The 14,171-nt window shown below is 42.2% G+C and overlaps 1 protein-coding gene across 5 annotated transcripts in view; it reads right to left on the bottom strand.

Moving 5' to 3' along the window:
- Window positions 1–14,171, bottom strand: part of LOC122564062 (rab effector Noc2-like) — a 170,809-nt gene that overhangs the window by 120,534 nt on the left and 36,104 nt on the right. The window lies entirely within an intron of this gene.

Here is a 14,171-nt window from a genome sequence, read left to right as displayed (position 1 = left end):
TGGAAGATCAAATTCAGTAGCGAATTATACAATAAATGGCAGAACATTTAGAAGCATTGTCATACAGGGATCTGGGTGTACAGGTCCACAGATCGCTAAAAGTGGCAACACAGATGGAGGAGGTGGTCAAGAAGGCATACAGCATGCTTGCCTTCATTGGCCGGGGTATCAAATATAAAAGCTGGTAAGTCATAATACAGCTTTATTAGGTTTTAGCTAGGTGACATTTGGAACATTGCATGCCATTCTGGTCTCCATACTACCAGAAGGATGTACATGCTTTGGACAGGGTGCAGAGAAGGTTTACCAAGATATTGTCTAGTCTGGAGCATTTTAGTTATATGGGGAGGTTGGATAAACTCAGACTGTTTTCAATGGAAAGATGGAGGCTGAGGGGAGACCGGCGAGAGGTCAACAAAATTATGAGAGGCATAAATAGAGTGGATAGTCAGAGGCCTTTTCCCCAGGGTAGAAAGATCAACTACAAGAGGGCACAGGTTCAAGGTGAGAGGGGTAGATTTGGGGAAAAGTGCGGGGAACGTTTTTCACAGTGTGGTGGGTACCTGGAATGCACTGCCAGTGGAGGTAGCGCAACCAGATGCGTGAACAATGTTTAAGGTCTCTTGATAGATACACGAATGGGAGGTAAACAGAGGGATGGAAACCACAGTAAGTACCAGGTCAAAAAAAGGATTAGGAATTGGTGCAAGTTTGATGGGCTGAAAGATCAGTTTTTGTGCTGTATTGTATTTTATTGTAAAATTTGCAGTCCTGACTGAAATGAAAGGGAAACTCTACATTGGCAGCTTGATCTTATTAAGAAGGATCACTGTGTCATAATCATTGCAATGTCAGTTGACAATTGTTACCAATTGATGATGTTATATATTCTTGCTGAAATGAATATTTTAAAGCATAGCCACTCAGCAATACAGAATTTTGGATCTTGCTGAGAAAAAAAGACACATGCTGTTGAGGCTTTTTATCTTGCACTCATCAGGGCAGATGCAAAAATACCACCTTTCAAAGGAACCAATTTATATTGCAAGAACATTTTAGGTGCATTTCTTATGCAGTATAAATTGTTGCTCACTTTGCATTTGAACCCATGTCCCTGGAACATTGCCAGAGGATTTGAATTACTGGTCCAGTGTCATTACCTCCCTAAATTTCTATTACACAACACACAGACTACATTTTTCTCCCTAAATTTCTATTACACAACACACAGACTACATTTTTAAATACTGTACCCATAAAGGGATGAGCATTGTGGGCTGACTTATAGCACTTGGATGACAGCAATTCAAGAAGGCAGCTCACCCACCACTTTCTAAAGAGCAATCAATAATGGGAAACAAATGCTGGCCCAGTCAGCAATGTTCACACCCCACAAGTGAATAACAAAAAACGTTAAAAGACAACAAAGAAGTCAATCAGGATCCTCAATTTTGACACATTTCTAGCAACTCTGCTACAAGTTTATGTTTTGGTGTCCTCAACCCCAGCAGACAATTGGAATTTCCAGGAATGAACGATTTTTCTTCTCAACACTGCTGTAAGCAATCCAGCAGAAAGCCTATAAGGGTGTTAGTTTGTTTAAAAAAAAAATTCTTTGAACAATTTGGTTGGTTAAAACAAAAACTGGAGTTAGCTGACTGACTGGTTAGGACAATTGATGTGATAATCCTCCCAGAATAAGTCCAACCCCAGATTGGTGAACTCCAGCATGCATACAAATGACTCAGCTTTCTTGGCCTCTTGGCATAGATTGCATTTGTCCAAAAAAAACTCAAATGCCAAAGGCATATTAACCACATTCAATACATTCCTGTCTAAATATGGTGTGCGCTGTGCTTAGTCACGTTACAGCAGTGAACTGTGGGTAGGTCAGTTTTTTGATACTTGTTAAATCACAATAATAAATTGGATTTGAGCTTGCAGGATAAATTATTAGTTGTTTTATTATTCTCCTGGCTGGAGGGTTATAATCACAGATGTATTTATGTAATGAAAAGAAAATTAGTGTAAAAAGCAAGTACCTGAAGAATCCAAACCATTTGCTGTAATTTCTGTGATTATTTTAACATGTAGAATCACCACTTGGTTTGAAACTTGAAATCAGAGTAAAGTATTTATCTAGGAAGGCAGATATATTTGAAGTGGATTAGTCTTTTAATTTCAACCAAAGTTATTAGTAACTGGAATATTAAACCACGTTTGCATGTTTATTTTAATGTTTATATGTTGTATATTTGTTTTCAAGATCTGATCATTCCTTCCAGGTTGCCTTGAAGCATGCCAAAAGAATCCATAATTAAATAACAAAGTTATAAAAAACAAAGCTATTTTAAAAGCCAGCTAATTTTCTTTGCAATTGACTTAGGGCTGGAAATATGCTTACAATGTTTGGCAGCTAAACTCCTAGACGTTTTAGTCAGCATGGACCATTTTTGGGCCAAAGAGCCTTTCTCCATGCTGTAGGACTCTATGACTGCCTCTTTAAGCTGCTACGTAGCTCATGGTCTTTATGGTCCTTGTATTCTTATTACAAATTTCTTTGCAGAGTCTTGTAGCAGAGTGGTGGCACCCCTAACCCAAGAGCAAGAAGGTTCAAGACCATCCTGCCCCAGAAATGTGATAAAATTTCCAAATAGGTTGATTAATAGAATATTTTCTAAGCTGAGGGAAGAAAAATAAATAATATTTTCTTTTTGTGTATTTATTTTACTGTAACTGAACAAGGTGAGAGGACTGGACTATGATGGAGGCCCTCAACACTTTGATATTTGATAATGTAAATACTGCAAATTTAGAATGATACATCAATTTAAAACTGGTTTCAAGGGTGGTGCAGTGTTTGGAACACCAACATGACTCACAGATGCGACTTCAGTTTAATTGTCTTCCAACCACTCATCCCCTCTCCATCTAATCCATCCAGTTGTGGGAGTTTTTTTTGCAGGCAGGCACACACACATCTTTTATAGATACACACAGATTTTGGTTTATTCGCCATGCTTTAAAATTGGGCAAATTTCCTGTGTTTGTCTGCAGCTTTGAAAAAGGCAGGAGGCAACAATCAGTTTCTGAATGGCAAGTTAATGCTTTGCTCTTAAGTTTTCAGAATTTTCAAGTGGGTCACCTTATTTAACCTTCATGACCGAAGACCTGGTTTAAATTCATTAGCATGTCATGAAATGGGAAACAGGTTCACAAACCTGGTTGTACATGAAGCATGTACATGCTGGGGTAGACTTCTTCCTCCAAGCTCTCGTGAATACAAACCTCTTCAGTTACTTGGCCCCATCGTAACTGAGGTGGGCCTTTTTTTGTGCAAATGCTTAGTGTTGGGATTGAAGTTAGACCAGGCCAAAAGGCGTACCAAATGAGGGTTTCTGTCAGTGTGGTACCCCTAAACCGGAGCCAGCAAACCAGACCAGAGCAGGCAAGTGGAGCTAAACTCAAAATGAGACAGCTTAAAAAACACTCCACACAAAAGGTAGTCTTTTGTAGTTGCGTCCTCTTCCTGTGACCTCTCACCTAACCAGGCAGATAGGTGAGAGGTCATATGGAGGGGTGAGAAGGAGGAGGGAGGAGAAAGGGAGGGGGAGAGAGAGGGGAAAAGGAAGGCTGAGAGGGGAAAGAGGGAGGGAGGGGTGCCAGTTGCAGGCTGCAATGAAGTGACACATTGATTACACATGAGACATCTGATGGAGATGCTTGGCCCCCAAGCTCCTGTAGGAAAGTCCTCTGCAGTGGTAACCTTACAATGGGTTAGAATCCCAGCATGGCAGATGAAGAAATATGAATTTAATTAAACAAAAACTGGAATGGAAAGCAAGGTGACCCTGTTGACGGTCATTCAAACCCATCTGGTTCATTAACTTCCTTTAGAAAAGGAAAAGGAAATCTGCTGTACTTACTGGGTCTGACCTACATATGTCTCCAAACCCACAGCAACGTGATTGGCTCTTAAATGCCTTCTGGGCAGTTAGTTATGGGAAGGAAATGCTGGCCAGCCAGTGATGTGCACATCACATAAAAACTAGAAAAAGACACCCCCAGAATAACAAAGATGAACAATTTCAGCCCACGGCAGCAGTACATACATTAAGAGTCTAGATTAGAGTGGCGCTGGAAAAGCACAGCAGGTCAGGCAGCATCCGAGGAGCAGGAAAATCGACGTTTCAGGCAAAAGCCCTTCATCAGGAATAGAGGCAGAGTGCCTGCAGAGTGGAGAGATAAATGAGAGGGGGGTGGGGGTGGGGAGAAAGTAGCATAGAGTACAATGGATGAGTGGGGGTGGGGATGAAGGTGATAGGTCAGAGAGGAGGGTGAAGTGGATAGGTGGGAAGGGAGATAGGCAGGTAAGACAGGTCATGGGGACGGTGCTGAGCTGGAAGGTTGGAGCTGGGGCGAGGTGGGGGAAGGGGAAATTAGGAAACTGGTGAAATCCACATTGATGCCATGGGGGTTGAAGTGTTCCGAGACAGAAGATGAGGCATTCTTCCTCCAGGCATTGGGTGGTGAGGGAGTGGCGGTGGAGGAAACCCAGGACCTGCATGTCTTCGGCAAAGTGGGAGGGGGAGGGGTTGAAATGTTGGGCCACAGGGTGGTGGGTTGATTGGTGCGGGTGTCCCGGAGATGTTCCCTAACGCATTCTGCTAGGAGGCATCCGGTCTCCCCAATGTAGAGGAGACCGCATCTAGAGCAACGGATACAATAAATGATATTAGTGGATGTGCAGATAAAACTTTGATGGATATGGAAGGCTCCTTTGGGGTCTTGGATGGAGGTGAGGGAGGTGGTGTGGGCGCAGGTTTTGCAATTCCTGTGGTGGCAAGGGAGGGTGCCAGGAAGGGAGGGTGGGTTGTTTGGGGCGTGGACCTGACCAGGCAGTCACGGAGGGAACGGTCTTTGCGGAAAGCAGAAATGGGTAGGGAGGGAATACGACAGTGCTACTCTCTGGATCTGTAGATTAAAAGCAGCAAAAATGGCCTTTAGTAAAGTGATATGCTCTTCTTGTCGGAAGGAGGACTTTAGGGAGAGTTTACATGTTACTGAGGATTAGATCTGCAATAAATGCTGTTGGTTGCGAATCCTATCAGATCGAATGGTTTAGATGGAAGACAGTTAGAGGCAATGAGAAATTTACAAGAGCAAGGGGATGTGATGGATGGCAATTATAGGAAGGGGAAAAGTTGCAGTTACAGTCACATAGATGGGTTAACTCCAGGTAGTGCAGGAGTCTTCTGTGGCTCTCCCCATTTCAAACAAGTATGCTGTTTTAGAAAATGTAGGGGGTGATGGATTCTCAGGGGAACGTTGTATGAACAGCCAAGTTTCTGGTATTGAGACTGGTTCTAATTCAATGAGGGGTACGTAAGATTCCAAGAGATCAATTGTGTCAGGTGGCTCTCTAGTCTGAGGCAAAGACAGATGCTTCTATGGCCAGCAGCGAAAAATCAGAATGGTGTGTTGCTTCCCTGGTGCCAGGATCAAGGATATCTCAGAGAGGGTGCAGAACATTTTCAAGGGGAAGTGGGGCCAACAGGGAGGTCATTGTACACATTGGAACCAATGACATAGGAAAGGAAAAAGTGAAGATTCTGAAGGGAGATTACAGAGAGTTAGACAGGAATTTAAAGAGGAGACCCTCGAGAGTAGTAATATCTGGATTACTCCCAGTGCTACAAGCTAGTGAGGGCAGGAATAGGGGGATAGAGCAGATGAATGCATGGCTGAGGAGCTTGTGTATGGGAGAAGGATATACATTTTTTGGATCATCGGAATCTCTTCTGGGGTAGCAGTGACCTGTACAAGAAGGACAGATTGCACCTAAATTGGAAGGGGACTAATATACTGACAGGGAGATTTGCGAGAGCTGCTTGGATTTAAACTAGTAAGGTGGGTGAGCGGGACTCAGAGAGATAGTGAGGTAAGAGACCAATCTGAGACTGGTACAGTTGAGAACCGAAGCGAGTCAAACAGTCAGGGCAGGCTGGGACAAAGCAGAGAACAAGGTAGGACTGATTAATTAAACCGCATTTATTTCAATGCAAGGGGCCTAACAGGGAAGGCAGATGAACTCAGGGCATGGTTAGGAACATGGGACTGGGGTGTCATAGCAATTACAGAAACATGGCTCAGGGATGGACAGGACTGGCAGCTTAATGTTCCAGGATACAAATGCTACGGAAGGACAGAAAAGGAGGCAAGAGAGGAGGGGAAGTGGCATTTTTGATAAGGGATAGCATTACAGCTGTGCTGAGTGAGGATATTCCCAGAAATATATGCAGGGAAGTTATTTGGGTGGAACTGAGAAATAAGAAAGGGATGATCACCTTATTGGGATTGTATTATAAGCCCCATAATAGCCAGAGGGAAATTGAAAAACAAACTTGTAAGGAGATCTCAGCTATCTGGACGAATAATAGGGTAGTTATGGTAGGGGATTTTAACTTTCCAAATATAGACCGGGACTGCCATAGTGTTAAGGGTTTATATGGAGAGGAATTTGTTAAGTGTGTACAAGAAAATTTTCTGATTCAGTATGTGGATGTACCTTCTAGAGAAGGTGCAAAACTTGACCTACTCTTGGGAAATAAGGCAGGGCAGATGACTGAGGTGTCAGTGGGGGAGCACTTTGGGGCCAGCAACCATAATTCTATTAATTTTAAAATAGTGATGGAAAAGGATAGACCTAATCTAAAAGTTGAAGTTCTAAATTGGGGAAAGGTCAATTTTGACAGTATTAGGCAAGAACTTTCAAAAGCTGATTGGGGGCAGATGTTCGCAAGTAACGGACGGCTGGAAAATGGGAAGCCTTCAGAAATGAGATAACAAGAGTCCAGAGACAGTATATTTCTGTTAGGGTGAAAGGAAATACTGGTAGGTATAGGGAATGTTGGATGAATAAAGAAATTGAGGGTTTGGTTAAGAAAAACAAGGAAGCATATGTCAGGTATAGATAGGAGTAGTCATGTGAAACCTTAGAAGAGTATAAAGGCAGTAGGATTATACTTTAGAGGGAAATCAGGACGGCAAAAATGGGTCATGAGATAGCTTTGGCAAACAGAGTTAAGGAGAAATCAAAAGGATTTTACAAATACATTAAGGACAAAAGGGTAACTAGGGAGAGAATAGAGCCCCTCAAAGATCAACAAGGCTGCCTTTGTGTTGAGCTGCAGGATATGGGGGACATAATAAACAAGTATTTTGCAACAGTGTTTACTGTGTAAAAGAACATGGAAGATATAGAATGTAGGGAAATAGATGGTGACACTTTAAAAAATGTCCAGATTACAGATGAGGAAGTGCTAGATGTCTTGAAACGCATAAAAGTGGATAAATCCCCAGGACCTAATCAGGTGTACCCTAAAACTCTATAGGAAGCTAGGGAAGTGATTACTGGGCCTCTTGTTGAGATATTTGTATCATCGATAGTCATAGGTGAAGTGTTGGAAGACTGGAGGTTGGCAAACGTGGTGCCACTGTTTAAGAAAGGTGGTAAGGACAAGCCAGGGAACTACAGACCAGTGAGCCTGATGTCGGTGGTGGGCAAGTTGTTGGAGGGAATCCTGAGGGATAGGATGAACATGTATTTGGAAAGGCAAGGACTAAATAGGGATAGTCAACATGGCTTTGTGCGTGGGAAATCATGTCTCACAAACTTGATTGAATTTTTTCAATAAGTAACAGAGGATTGATGAGGGCAGAGCAGTAGATGTGATCTATATAGAGGCGTTCAGTAAGGCATTCAGTAGGTTCAGTAACGCCTTCAGTAAGGCGTTCGACAAGGTTCCCCATAGGAGACTGATTGGCAAGGTTAGATTTCATGGAATACAGGGAGAACTAGTCATTTGGCTACAGAACTGGCTCAAAGGTAGAAGACAGAGGGTGGTGGTGGAGGGCTGTTTTTCAGACTGGATGCCTATGACCAGTGGAGCACCACAAGGATCGGTACTGGGTCCACTACTTCATTGTCATTAATATAAACAATTTGGGTGTGAGCATAAGAGTACATAGTTAGTAAGTTTGCAGATGACACCAAAATTGGAGGTGTAGTGGACAATGAAGAAGGTTACCTCAGATTACAACAGGATCTTGATCAGATGGGCCAGTGGCTAAGAAGTGGCAGATGGAGTTTAATTCAGATAAATGTGATGTGCTGCATTTTGGGAAAACAAATCTTATGAGGACTTATACACTTAATGGTAAGGTCCCAGGGAGTGTTGCTGAACAAAGAGACCTTGGAGGGGAGGTTCATAGCTCCTTGAAAGTGCAGTCACAGGTAGATAGGATAGCGAAGAAGACATTTGGTAAGCTTTCCTTTATTGGTAATAGTATTGAGTACAGGAGTCGGGAGGTCGTGTTGCAGCTGTACAGGACATTGGTTAGGCCACTTTTGTAATATTGCTTGCAATTCTGGTCTCCTTCCTATCAGAAAGATGTTGTGAAATTTGAAATGGCTCAGAAAAGATTTACAATGATGTTGCCAGGGTTGGAGGATTTGATCTTTCGGAAGAAGTTGAATTGACTGGGGCTGTTTTCCCTGGAGTGTCACAGGCTAATAGGTGATCTTATAGAAGATTTATAAAATCATGAGGGGCATGGACAGGATAAATAGACAAAGATTTTCCCTGGGGTGGCAGAGTTTTAGGGTGAGAGGGGAAAAGATATAACAGGGACCTAAGGGGCAGTCGTTCACGCAGAGGGTGGTACGTGTGGGGAATGGGCTGCCAGAGGATATGGTGGAGGCTGGTACAATTGCAACATTTAAAAGGCACCTGGATGGGTATATGAGTAGGAAGGGTTTGGAAGGATATGGGATGGTTGCTGGTAGGTGGGACTGGATTAAGTTGGGATATTTGGTTAGCATTGACAAGTTGGACCAAAGGGTCTGTTTCCATGCTGTACATCTCTATGCCTCTAAGTGTTTAAAACATATCTTGCATACACAATGAGCTAAATATTTGCTAAGGCCCATTAGTGGAAAGCAGGATCACAAAGAATGATTATTCCAGGCTCACTGGAAGTGATGCAGGAAACATGCAAATTCTCTGTTTCCTGTCAATGTTGCACATTTTTAAGGACTATTTTTGACTATTTATTTCCTACTTGACCATGCATCTGTGTAGCTCAGAAGGAACACTGCTGCTTGCTCCTCACCATGAATGTGCCATGCAGTCTAATGCTAAACTGGCTGCTAAGTGACTCTGCACTCAGCAAGATTGTGTGGTAAGCATCAATTAAAGCCAACCTGCATCTCTTAAAATAGAGATGCATTCGACTGCAAGACACAAATTGCTGAGTGGATGGCAAAGATCTTTTAAGCAGGAAAGAACCACAGCAATGAGTTACAGGCCAGAGAAAAGGATTCCAGGCTCTTAGATGCAATTCTTGAAAGGTGGCTGAAAACTCTTTCCAAAACAAAGCAAGTAACTAATTATTAATCTGCTTTATTTTACAAGTAAACACACATACAGCGTTTATGAGCAAGCATAGTTTGATCACTTCAGCTTGATGTAATTTTTAAAATGAATAAACTACAATTTGCACTGGTAGGTTATCTTTATGCACATAAATACATCAATTCGTAACTACCTTCGGCATTCTCATTCTAACCAAAGTTAACCCTTTGTACTACAAAATTCTAATCATTTGCAAACTTTGCTGTCAGAACTGAATGGTTCTGGTTGGATTGAGAGGAGATTTCCGTTAAGGATCCTCTAGGGGATAGCAATCACAACACAGTAGATTTTTAAATTCAGTTTGAGGGAGAGCATCTCTGGTCTCAAACGAGTGTTCTCAACTTACATAAGACCAATTACAGAGATGTGAAAAAGAGTTATCTAAAGAGGAAAATAGACAAAGTGGAAAAGTCAGTGGATGAGTGGTGATAAACATTTATGTAGATATTTCATTTACAGCTTGCAAGTGATACAGAGAACAGATGGAATTGTAGCTTCTAGCTGGATTCTAGCATCAAAAAGATTAAACGTATGCTGATGGATTAAAGAAATTCAGCTTTTCAGCTGCATGAGTTAACAGAAAGAGCATCTTCCTGGGAATTACCAAGACATTGAAAGATAAGATTCCACCAGATCACTGGGTTCCAAATGTCCAATAGGTTTTGAGAACAAGAAACGTAGGGTAAAACCTCTGAAAGAGAAGTTTCATTAGACATGAAGGGCTGAATCATATTTTATCTTTGTCCAAGTACCAGTTGCATTGTGCATTTTGGAGCTTTTCACCGTCAGAATTGTGAGCAGTCAGCAAATACTGGATGCCAATGTCCAAGATGACAGGGTATGTGTGTGGCTGTTGCCTTTGAATCGTGCTCTGAGATGCTGTTCAGAGCTGAACAACATGGAGACTGGCTGCAGCCAGCAGTCAGCTGAAATTGCTAGATACCTGGTCCGACGTCATGACAAGAATTCTCAAAGTCCAATGTGTTCGACACGTTTGGTAAAAAAGGAAGCTAAGTATTTATGCAACAGTTGTGGAATTAATAAGGTGTCTAATATGCTAGAGACTCCACCCCCCCCCCCCCCCCCAGCTTCACTGCCACTACCTAGCAAGATACTCATTGCGCTGTTCTGCAAATGCAACAGCAATTTGCTCCTGGCATTGAGATAGGCCTGAGAGTCTTTTGCATTATGCTACCACAAATCTTGCCCACATTACTCAATCCCCTATTAAAATTCTTTCAAACAATCTTTTTTTTTAAACAAATGACCAACAGATTCCTATCAAAAAGATGTTGTGAAACTTGAAAGGGTTCAGAAAAGATTTACAAGGAAGTTGCCAGAGTTGGAGGATTTGAGCTATAGGGAGAGGTTGAATAGGCTAGGGCTGTTTTCCCTGGAATGTCAGAGGCTGAGGGGTGACCTTATAGAGGTTTAGAAGATCATGAGGGGCATGAATAGGATAAATAGACAAAGCCTTTTCCCTGGGGTGGCGGAGTCCAGAACTAGAGGGCATAGGTTTAGGGTGAGAGGGGAAAGATATAAAAGGGACCTAAGGGGCAACCTTTTCCATAGAAGGTGGTATGTGTATGGAATGAGCTGCCAGAGGAAATGGTGGAGGCTAGTACAATTGCAACATTTGAAAGGACATAAATAGGAAGGGTTTGGAGAGATATGTTTATGGGTGCTGGCAGGTGGGACTAGATTGGTTTGGGATATCTGGTCGGCATGGACAAATTGGACTGAAGGGTCTGTTTCCATGCTGTACATCTCTATGACTCTATGAAACAGCCTCAGGGTAAGCCAGTACAATACAAGCAAAAACATTAGGTTAATTCAGAAACATCTTTATTACAGATGCAATGCTTATACCAAGTTTAAAATCACACAACACCAGGTTAATTTGGAAGTACGAGCTTTCAGAGCGCTGCTCCTAGTTACCTGATGAAAGAGCAATGTCTGAAAGCTAGTACTTTCAAATAAACCTGTTGGACTATAACCTGTTGTGTGATTTTTAACTTTGTCCACCCCAATCCAACACTGGCACTTCCACATCAATGCTTATGTGGACATTGTGCTTCTAACAGTATGCATTTTTATATTAACCCAGGCACGAATCTGAACATAGATGACAAAGTTAAGTCGAAGAACTACAACTATTAGTTGTAGTCTTATCCAATCCTTGACATCCTCTCTCTGTACAATAAATGACCACCATCAGTACCCTGCATTTACATATTGCCTTTCACATAAAAAACAATACGATGCTTTAAAGTGGTGTAGTCAGTCACAAATTAACACCAAACTCTTTCTGATGTTAAAATTTTGTTTATAAATGAATAACTTAATCAATGATTGTAAAGATCTGCATATAATATAATCATGATCAATGCAATGTTTCCATCAGTTTGCTCTGCTCTGAAAATGGAATGCTTTCTTCAGAAAGATGTCCAGCTTTTACAGGTTCTCATTACAAGGTTCAAGACTGTACTTGATATTTCTTTCTTGACATTTAAATTGTTTGTTTTCCAGTTTCTGAGATCCTCACTGAATGGCATTGGATGGCTGCTTCTTTAAACCATCAAATGTCAGATATCAGGCTTGCCATACAAATTACATTTACAGAGTACTAGTAGCAACAAGCAACGAAAACAGTGTTTGCAGTCTGCTGAGCATGGGCAGCTCAAAACAGAATTATGTTCCATTTCTCATAAATCATTACATTCCAGCAAATAAATTCAAAGATCTCTTAAACAAAAAAATCCAAAATAAGGTAACAATTTCCATTGTATTATCAAATATCATCATAATTTAATAACATGGTGAACCAAGTCACCAATTCTGGATGCACTATAATTAGTCAAACAGATAAAATTACCACATTAAGAAAATGAAGCTTCAGGATATGGATTAAAACCTGATTTCTACTGAAATGATCCCCAAGTAGCTTGTAGTGTCCATATACTGACATGCAGATTATAGCTATTATACCTCAAGTTCAATGTAAGAATGCAACAATGCACATGCAGGTTTTAATTTAAATAAGGACAAATTAGAGTGGGAATGATTCTTGCTTAGTAATGAAGGACTATAAAATGTAGCATGCTCCAAAGCTTGTTCAGAGTTAAGAAAGGTAAAGAGTTTTACAGCTATGTGCTACTTTACCTTTTAACTCATGGTGATTGATGTCTAACGTGTTCTAGATTAGATTAGATTACTTACAGTGTGGAAACAGGCCCTTCGGCCCAACAAGTCCACACCGACCCGCCGAAGCGTATACCACCCAGACCCATACTCCTACGTTTACCCCTTCACCTAACACTGCGGGCAATTTAGCATGGCCAATTCACCCTAACCTGCACATCTTTGGATTGTGGGAGGAAACCGGAGCACCCGGAGGAAACCCACGCAGACACGGGGAGAACGTGCAAACTCCACACAGTCAGTCGCCTGAGTCGGGAATTGAACCCGGGTCTCTGGCGCTGTGAGGCAGCAGTGCTAACCACTGTGCCACCGTGCCGCCCAATAAACCTGAAAGTGTTTCTGTTATAGAGTCAGTCAGAGTACAGCACGGAAAAAGACCCTTCGGTCCAACTCCTCCATACCGACCAGATATCCCAACCCAATCTAGTCCCACCTGCCAGCACCTGGCTCACCTCCCTCCAATCCCTTCCTATTCATATACCCACCCAGACGCCTTTTAAGTGTTGCAATTATACCAGCCTCCTCCACCACTTCCTCTGGCAGCTCATTCCATACACACACCACCCTCTGCATGAAAAATCTGCCCCAGGCCTCTTTTACATCTTTCCCTTCTCACCATAAACCTAGTCCTCTAGTTCTGGATTCCCCCACCCCAGGGAAAAGACTTTGTCTATTTATCCTATCCATGCTCTTCATGATTTTATAAACCTCTATAAAAGGTCACCCCGCAGCCTCAAATGCTCCAGGGAAAACAGCTCCAGCCTGTTCAGCCTCTCCCTATAGCTCAAATCCTCTAAACCTGGAAACATGCTTGTAAATTTTGTCTGAACCCTTTCACGTTTCACAACATTGTTCTAACACGAAAGAGATCAGAATTGCATGCAATATTCCAAAAGTGGCCTAATCAATGTCCTGTACAGCCGCAACATGACCTCCCAACTCCTGTACTCAATCACTTTCCTAGCTTCCCACAGAGTTCTAGGGTACACCTGATCAGGTCCTGGGGATTTATCCACTTTTATGCTGAATGATATTAGTTTGTTAGGCATTAATGTAAGTTGTACCTACTGCTATCACACAGTAACTTTAATTACAATTTGTTGTGACAATTGCCTCTTGTTGCTAAAATTCAGTAGCAGTGCTTCCTCTGTGGAGTATACCTTTAGACATAATATAGGAAGGAAAAGAGATGGTAGTAATGTTTCTTCCTCTGGGCCAGGAGGCCTATGTTCAATTCCCACCTGTCCCTGAGGTGGGTTGTAACATGTTTGAACAAATTGATGAAAAATATCTACAGATGATATGGTCTCAGCTCTGACAGTAGCACAAGAGACAACTGTATAGCAATAATGGGGAGATGGGGAGATGGGGAGATGGGGAGATGGGGAGATGGGGAGATGGGGAGATGGGGAGATGGGGAGATGGGGAGATGGGGAGATGGGGAGATGGGGAGATGGGGAGATGGGGAGATGGGGAGATGGGGAGATGGGGAGA

This window comes from Chiloscyllium plagiosum, unplaced genomic scaffold, assembly GCF_037043375.1.
Source record: "Chiloscyllium plagiosum isolate Xiang-an unplaced genomic scaffold, Cpla_swu_hap1 HiC_scaffold_31, whole genome shotgun sequence".
Taxonomy (NCBI): domain Eukaryota; kingdom Metazoa; phylum Chordata; class Chondrichthyes; order Orectolobiformes; family Hemiscylliidae; genus Chiloscyllium; species Chiloscyllium plagiosum.
The sequence above is the reverse complement of the archived record's forward strand: the minus strand, read 5'-3'. Positions and strand labels throughout refer to the sequence as shown.